We start from the raw sequence: 8,065 nt of genomic DNA on the forward strand, positions 1-8,065 counted from the left end.
TTAATTGAATTGGTAGAAGCCCAATCCAATTAAATTTTAGAGGGGGAGGTGAGCATTTGCTTACTACACCCCATTGCCACATCATATAGTCACACTTTGTGCATGTCTTTCATGCTTTACATGCCTCATGACACCTAAGCACACTTAGTGGAGAATCTTGGAATTGATCTTGGATTAGTGGGTTGAACCATAACTAAAATTCACTAATCATAATTAGTGAAATTTTGGCTCCAAAGTTTGGCTCCACAAATTCAATTTCAAATTCAAGTGAAATTTGAATTGAAATTCAAATTTCCCTCCAATTTTGTGTGACACTTAGGCTATAAATAGAGGTCATGTGTGTGCATTTTTTTAAACTTTGATCATTTGAATATTAACTTCAGATTTCAGAGCTCTTTTAGAGCACAAAATTTCGTGCTCTTCTCTCCCTCTCCCTTCATTCATCTCCTTCTTCCTCCAAGCTCTTATCCATGGCCTCCTATGGTGGTGAGCTTCTTCTAGACTCATCTTCTCCTTGAAGTGGCGTCTCCTCTCTCTCTTCCTTCTCCATTCCGCTGCCATTTATCTTCCAAGAAGCAAAAAAATCCATTAATGAAGAAGATCCTAGGCCTACAAGCTCCAATGGAGCTTGCATCAAGAAATTTGTTTGATAATGAGATGGGGATAGCTTCAAAATTTATTGAACAACTCACAGCAATCAGGTTAAATAGCAACTTGAAGGACACCTGGATTTGGAGAGCTGAAGCTAATGGGATTTTTTCTACCAAATCTGCTTACCAAGTTATCAAAGCTGAGCAGCCTTATGAAGTCCAGCATCTGGGCTTCCATCAACTTTGGGATATTAAAATCCCTCCTAGAGCCTTATCTTTTGCCTGGAGATTGTTATGGGATAGACTTCCTACTAAGGATAACCTATCTAGGAGACAAATTGAAACTGACAATGACCTTTGCCCATTCTGCCACAGCCAACCTGAGTCTGCCTCTCATTTGTTCTTCACTTGTGACAAAGTTCTGCCTCTGTGGTGGAAATTCTTTTCTTGGGTGAAGGAAGTCAGAGTCATCCACTGTAGGCTAATGGATAATTTCCTCCAGCATTCATCTACAACAGGATCAATGGCTACTAATAGAAGATGGAAAATCTGGTGGCTGACAGTTACAAACTCAATCTAGAAGCTCATAAATGACATGATATTTCATAATCAGTCTTTTGATATCTTTAAGTTGGCAGATAGTACACTCTTCCTTATGTGGACTTGGCTGAAGGGGTGGGAAAGGGATTTCAATGTCCCTTTTCACCATTGGTCCTCAGCAATGTCTTTAGTTTTTATTTAATGCTTTTTTGGAAGGGCAGGGTTTGTGGATTGTTGTTGGGTTGTTGTTTTCTATTCTTACAGGAGTTTAATATCCTATGTATCTTGTAGTACCACTGGTACTTTTCATACTTTAATATAAATTATCTTTGCAGTTAAAAAAAAAACCTCCTACTCTGGTTTCAAATACTACGTATCGTTTATTGATGCCTTTTCACGATATACTTGGATATTTCCTATTAAAACCCAAGCTGAAATTGTGTCTGTTTTCCAAACTTTCAAGTTATCAGTTGAACTCCAACTTAACACTAAAATAAAAAGTGTTCAATCTGAGGGGTGGTGAATATAGACCCTTCTTTGCTTTATTAGCTTCCTATGGCATTTCACATAGGTTAATCTGTCCACACACTTATCATCAAAATGTTGTTGTTGAAAGGAAGCATAGACATATATAGTTGATCTAGGACTCACATTACTTCATCATGCCACTCTACCTCTACAGTTTTGGGATTATGCTTTTGTCATTGCAGTCTATTTGATTAATAGGTTACCCACTGCAGCACTCAACTTTGCTATTCCATTTGTCACTCTTTTTAACAAAGAGCCTGATTTTCACTTTCTTAAAACATTTGGTTGTGCATGCTTTCCTCTATTGAAACCCTATCATACTCACAAACTAGATTTCAGGTCTCAAGATTGTGTTTTCTTGGGGTACTCCTCTTCACATAAAGGCAACAAGTGTCTGTCTTCAACTGGTAGAATTTATATTTCTAAGGATGTTTTGTTTAAAGAGTTGAGGTTTCCATATTTAGATCTATTTTCCTCTTCCTTCAGTTCAACACAAAATATTACTTCCTATTTCTGCCTCAATCCTGACCTATCTCCTCCTGTTTCAGCCTCTACACCTTCACTTTCCCAAATACCTTCCTCTAATTCCCTTTCAGCTCCCTCTGTTCCTTCTTGTTTCTCTGCTACCGCCTTAAATCAAACCTCACCTGAATCCACTTCCCGTCATCCTCAATCATCCAATATAGTGTTGTCTAGTGAATCTATACCCACTGCACCCTCTCCTACTCATCCTCTATCATCAAATACTATGTCTCATAGTGAATCTGTATCTGCATCAACTCCCATTCCCATCAACACTCACCCTATGCAAACTAGGTCTAAATCTGGAATACACAATCCTAGGTTGCATCCTTCATTATTTCTTACTCATTCTGAACCTAAAAGTGTAAAGCAGGCCTTGGAAAGTTCATAATGGTTTGCAGCTATGCAATAGGAGTATAATGCTCTAATGAGAAACAAAACTTGGGATTTAGTTCCATTACCAGTTGGTAGACAAGCTATTGGATGCAAGTGGGTCTTTAGAATAGAAGAAAATGTTGATGGTTCAATCAATAGGTACAAAGCTAGACTAGTTGTTAAGGGATTTCATCAAGTTCATGGCTTTGACTTTCATGAAACATTTTCTTCTGTGGTCAAACCAGTTACAATTAGAGTAGTTCTAACTCTTGCTCTCTCACAAGGCTGGGACTTATTTCAGCTTGATGTCAACAATGCCTTTCTAAATGGATTACTTGAGGAGACTGTCTATATGACCCAACCTGTAGGTTTTGAAGTTGAAGAAAAATCCTTGGTTTGTAAACTTAACAAGGCTCTCTATGGGTTAAAGCAAGCTCCAAGGCAGTGGTTTGACAGGTTAAGGTCAACACTAATACAGATTGGGTTTGTAGGCCATCTGTTTTTTCATTGCAGCAAAATCATCCCTGTGTGGTGGGAATCGTGGTCTTGGGTGAATATTGTAGGGGTTTCCCCGATGAACCCAAACCAACATTTCCTCTAACACATTCTTGGAGTGCCCAAAGGAATAAGGGCTAACAGGTGGCAGTGGTGGTGGTTAGCCTTGACATGGATCATTTGGCAGCAAAGGAACAAGGTCTTTTCCAATGACACCTTTGATGCCAGCAAAGTGCTAGATGATGCAATTTTCTTGCTACGGACATGGCTCAGAAATTTGGAGAAGGGTTTTGCCACTCATTACAATCAGTGGTCTATTAACCTTAGAAGTGGATTTATTGTGTAGTGCAGGGTATAACAATACATTCAGATCATATATTAGTTGCATCTATGTATCTAAAATTTGGTTCACATCCTGACTTCTTTAAGTCTGATTTTGAACCAAATAACAATTAACTTATAATGTACTTTTCAGTACCTTTGGTACTAAAGCAATATACATACTTATTTTTGCTGATAAAAAAAAAGTGTGATCCCTCTTTGTTCATTTATACACATCAACAACACACTATCTACATTCTAGTTTATGTAGATGATATCATCATCACAGGAAGTTCTAATTCTCTCATTTAACAGTTAACCTCGAGATTGAATACAACCTTCTCTCTCAAATTGCTAGGTCACTTGGACTATTTCTTGGGACTAGAGATTAAGTATCTTCCTAACAGGTCTATTTTGATGTCTCAAAGCAAGTATGTTAGAGATCTACTTCATAAAACTCAAATGGATGAGGCAGACTCTATCTCTACTCCTATGGTTACAAACTGCAAACTGTCCAATAATAGAGCTGATCTATTTCATGATCCAACTCTCTATAGGTCAGTAGTGGATGCCCTGCAGTATGCTACCCTTACTAGACTTGAGATTAGTTATGTTGTTAATAAGGTTTGTCAGTATATGGCTAATCCATTGGATTCTCATTGGGTTGTGGTCAAAAGGATATTAAGATATCTCAAGGGTACTATATTTCATGGCTTATTCCTTCAACTTGCTTTTGTTTCTAAACCTATGGCACTATTTGCCTTTTGTGATGCTGATTGGGCATCAGATATTGATGACAGACGTTCCACATCAGGAGAAGCTATCTTTCTTGGCTCAAACTTGATATCTTGGTGGTCCAGGAAGCAGAAAGTCATGGCAAGGTCCAGCACTGAAGCTGAATATCGAAGCTTGGCTCAAACATCTACTGAATTAACCTGGATTCGAACCCTTCTAACAGAATTACATGTTTCTTTTCGAACTCCTATGATTTACTGTGATAATCAAAGTGCAGTGTCCATAGCTCACAATCCAGTGTTCCATAGTAGAACAAAGCATATGGAAATGGATGTCTTTTTTGTAAGAGAACAAGTTTTGGCCAAACAGCTCTCAGTTGCGCATCTTCCTGCCTTAGGTCAATGGGCGGATGTCTTAACCAGGCCACTTTCCTCAACAAGATTTGAAGCACTAAGGGACAAACTCAATGTGAAACACTTTTCTGTAGAAAAACCTTTCCCCTTGAGTTTCTGTATTAGAATGAATGTATAAAAATAACTGATTACAAACAGTTATTGCAAGACAGTTAGACAACTAACTACTTTTCTTTCACAAACAAAATTCTGTTAGTTAGTTAGTGATTAGTTTCAAGGGCTGGAGGTTTATAAATACCTCCTCTGTAACTGCATTAAAGGTTAACTTTTTCAGAATCAATAATATCAGTTTTTCTTTTTTTCTGTTCTCAATACTTTCTCTTATTTTCTCAGTTCTCTCAGTTCTCTAAATCTGATAGGGCTGATTTTCATACAAGGTTAGATCCATAGTGCGGTAAAAAATTTTAGTATGGGGAGAGTAACACCTGTATCCTTTTTTATGAGAGTAACCAAGAAATATGCATTTGATGGATTTGGGGTCCAATGTGCTACGGTGAGGATTTAGGTTGTGGACAAAAGCTGAACATCCAAAGATTTTTAATGGAATGGAAGAAACTATTTTGCTGTTTGGGAAGAAGGTTTGAAGTGTGGAGAAGGGGGTCTTAAAGTCAAGGATACAAGAAGACATTCTATTTATGAGGTAAGTTGCTAAAAGGATGGCTTCTACCAAAAATTGTTTTGGAACATTGGAGGCTAGCATGATTGATCTAGTCACTTCTAGAAGGTGTCTATTCTTCCGTTCCGCAACCCCATTTTGTTAGGGGGTGTCTGCACAAGAACTTTGATGAACAATTCCAACCTTTTGAAGATAGAAATTTAGAGCAAGGTTGTAATACTCATGACCATTGTTGGTTCTGAGTACCTGAATCCTGCTTTGAAATTGTATTTGCACCATATTGTGAAAGATTTCAAATATCCTGCCTACTTCTGATTTTTCCTTCATTAGAAACACTCAAGTGATGTGTGTGTGTTCATCAATAAAGGTGACAAACCATCTTGAGCCAGTAATGTTGTGAACTCGTGATCTATGAAGCACCGACACCGACACGGACACCAGACACGACATGGACATGGACACGTGGACACCTGTAATATCCAAAATGTAGGACATGGACACAGCTATATATATAATAAAATTATCTAAATAAAATAATAAAAATAAAAATTAAGGTAGGGGAAATTGAATAGTATACTTCAATTGATGCCCCACACCTACTCGGCCTTGTATAATAATAATTTTTGTGTTGTACTTCTTCTTCTTGTTTTTTTTTAATTTCCGTTGCTCTTTTTGTGCCTCTTTTTTAATTAAGAAAGTAAAACAAATGCATTGTAACTATCAAATGGCATTGGGTAATGGGTACTTCAGAGTTCAGCCACAACACATGGAAAAAGAAAGAGAGAGAATTGGTATTTTACTTAAAGGGAACAAATGTGGAATAGTCGAAGCACAAAAGCATTTCAATGAAATCAGAAACCATAAAACCAGGCAAGCATCAACGGGGAAACAACAGAGGCGAGAGAGAAACCAAAAGCAACAAAACCAAAAAGTAGCAAGCAGCAAAGGGGGAAACGGAGGCGAGAAAAACGCAAGCAGCAACATGGAGCAGATGAGAAAACTCAGAAAAGAAAGAAGGGCCTACCTGCAAAGGGGGAAATGGAGGCGGCGAGCAGCAATGGAGGTTCGCTTGCGGCAAGGAGAAGACGTGCAGAAACAGTTTTCGTTTTAGGTAAGCCTTTTTTAAATAAATAATAAAATAGTTGGTTGGGCCGCGTTTGGATGCGCGTGCCCACTTGTTGGGCCGCGTCCAATCACGCGTCTCCTGCATCCAACGTGTCCGACGACGGCGACGGCAACGGACATCGCGTCGCACCAGAGTGGTACCCGTTTGTGTGTTCGGTGCGTCTCCGACGCGAGACGCGGCACTTCGGCGACGTGTCCGTGCTTCATAGCTCGTGATGGCCCCTATACATCACTATGAATTAGTGAGAAAGGTTTGGATGGTTGATAGGGTTGGGGTGGGTAATGGCTGTGTGTATGTTTAGACAATTGACAAATTTCACACTGAATACGTTTCATGTTTTTATTAAATAATGAGGGAAACATCTTTTCCAAGTACATGAAATTTGGGTGGCCTAATCTATAGTGCCACAACATGATAGAATTATCACTACTTGGAACTGTTGCTGCTACATAAGAATGGTTCTTGAGTTCTTCTGGTTTTTCAACTTGAAGGAGGTAGAGTCCAACACACTCTTCAGCATTGCCAATCGTCTTCCCCACCTCCAAAATATGAAATTCACACGGGTTTGGGAAGAATTTAGTAACACATTTCAAATCTCTTGTAATCTTGCTAATGGACAGCAAGTTACAATCATGTTTTGGCACATACAGAACTGATTCAAGTGTATTATTTTGTGAAATAATGATGGATCCTATACCCATGACCTTAGAATGAGTCCCATCAGCTATCCAGACAGTATAGTTATAGGGACATGGAGAATAACTACTAAACAAAGTAAAATCTCTAGTCATGTGATCTGAAGCCTCCTGAGTCAATGATCCATGACTTTGTTCTTTCTTTACTGGTGTTTAGGGCATGTAAAAAATTACCTCTTTGAGCCACTACAACAATATCACCTTTTTCTGCTGTTACCATAGACTGTTGAAGCAGTTTTTTGAAGAGCCTACGTTTGTTCTTTGCTGAATGGAGATGAATTAGAATTTACCTCAGCTTGTTGATGGTTAAAGGCTGTGTTGCCTCTTCCTTCCTTGCTTTTGAACTGCCTGGCTTTTGAAGGTTTTCCATGAATGATCCAGCATGTTTTCTTGGTGTGGCCTGACCTCTTGCAATGATCACACTAGCGCCGGTTTTTCTTTTGTGGTGGTTGAGGCTGGTATCCTCTTGTTGCCATTGCCGAGCTCTCAATGGATGTTCCCAGCATGAGTTTCCTCCTACTTTCTTCCCTTCTCACATCTGAGAAGACTTCCTGAATTTTGGGAAGTGGTTTGATGATGTAAACCCATTTGCACAAGGGTTGAAGATGGATCTTCAAAGGTTTTTCTTTTTCTTTTTATTAAATTTATTGAATGAGAGAGAAAGTGACAAGTTTATGGAGGGTTGAATGTAAGGTATTTGGTTCAAAGTTTGAATTTGTTTTAATGGAAAATGAAGATAATAACAATGGTGTTCAAGTAGGATTAAAGAATGAAGATTTAGAAAGATGAAGAAGGAGAATGAAGAAGGAGGTTGGAAGAATCACTCCTCCGGAATTGGTGTCACACACAAGGTGGTGTTCCTTGATAAACCAATTTCTTGAATCACTCAAGTAACTAAGGAGATTCACTCTCACACTTTAGAAGGTGATTAAAACTCAAATTCAAGGTCTATTTTTTTAATTAGAAAATGTGCAGCCTATAAATAGGAATGACATCAAGTTGGTTACACAAGTGAAATGATCACCAATAACAACAATTGATGGTGTCATTAAACCTAATTAAAACTAGAATTGATAACAACAATTGATGGTGTCATTATACCTAATTAA

The sequence above is a fragment of the Glycine max genome, chromosome 10 (assembly GCF_000004515.6).
Source record: "Glycine max cultivar Williams 82 chromosome 10, Glycine_max_v4.0, whole genome shotgun sequence".
Classification (NCBI taxonomy): domain Eukaryota; kingdom Viridiplantae; phylum Streptophyta; class Magnoliopsida; order Fabales; family Fabaceae; genus Glycine; species Glycine max.